The sequence below is a fragment of the Penaeus monodon genome, chromosome 43 (genome assembly GCF_015228065.2).
Source record: "Penaeus monodon isolate SGIC_2016 chromosome 43, NSTDA_Pmon_1, whole genome shotgun sequence".
NCBI classification, from domain to species: domain Eukaryota; kingdom Metazoa; phylum Arthropoda; class Malacostraca; order Decapoda; family Penaeidae; genus Penaeus; species Penaeus monodon.
This window is the reverse complement of record NC_051428.1, coordinates 24,833,979-24,834,743: the sequence shown is the minus strand read 5'-3', so window position 1 is coordinate 24,834,743 and position 765 is coordinate 24,833,979.

Below are 765 nucleotides of genomic sequence, written 5' to 3'. Positions count from 1 at the left end.
GAGAGAGAGACAGAGACAGACAGACAGACAAGCAGACAGACAGAGAGATAGGTAAAGAAGGAAGAGAGAGAGAGATGGACAAAGAGACAGACCGAGGTGGTAAGAGATAAAAGAGAGAGAGGAGGTAAGAGAGAGGGGGGGAAACAGAGCAGGAGGAGGAGGGAAAGAGAGAGACAAAAAAAACGAGAAACGAAAACAAAGAATGAGAAACTTACCCACACAACCTCCCCCTCCCCCTCCTCTTCCTTCTACTCCTCCCCCTCCTCCTCCTCCTCCTCCTCCTCCCCCCTTTACCCAACTCCCTCACCCCCTCCTCACCCCCACCTTCCTTTCCCCCCCTCACCCTCTCCCTCACCCCCTCCTCACCCTCCCCATCCTCCTTCCCCTCTCCCCCTTCCCCCCTCTCCCCCTCCCCTTACCCCCCTCCCCCCAAAAGACCAGACAGACTACAAACGAACGAACGAACAGACACAAACACAAAAAATAAGGAAAAGATAGTGAGAAAAGCGGAGAAAAGACTGAACTGAACCCAGCGTGAGCAATGGCGTGTGAATTAGCCCAGCTTGAAACGGGAACGAAACACTAGCGACTTTTCACATCAAAGGCGAGAGAGGTATCTCAATGGATTGCCTTTTTTATATATATATAATATCCTGCAAGATTTTTTTTTTGTCTGTTTTTTCCAGTTCTTTCTTTTCTTTTGTGTATTTCATTTTCTCTTTTTGAATATATATAGATAGAAATATAAATATATATAAATATATA